Here is a 231-nt window from a genome sequence, read left to right as displayed (position 1 = left end):
CGCCCCTGCGCTCGGCGGCCGCGGCGCCTCCGGGAGGGAGCTCGGCTGGGGGCGGCCGCCGCCGCCGCCGGTGCAGCGTCACCCGCGCGGAGAGGAGCGACGACACTGTTTCCACCCTCTCTCTCTCTCCCTCCTCTCCCCAGCCGCGTCTTGTGCTCTGTGCCTGGCTTCCGGAAGGGTGGCCGACTGTGCGAGGGTTGCGCCTCAGCCAGAAGTTTGTCCCGGGTCGTG

Source organism: Herpailurus yagouaroundi, unplaced genomic scaffold (assembly GCF_014898765.1).
Source record: "Herpailurus yagouaroundi ecotype Mexico unplaced genomic scaffold, PumYag 142, whole genome shotgun sequence".
NCBI lineage: Eukaryota > Metazoa > Chordata > Mammalia > Carnivora > Felidae > Herpailurus > Herpailurus yagouaroundi.
The sequence above is the reverse complement of the archived record's forward strand: the minus strand, read 5'-3'. Positions refer to the sequence as shown.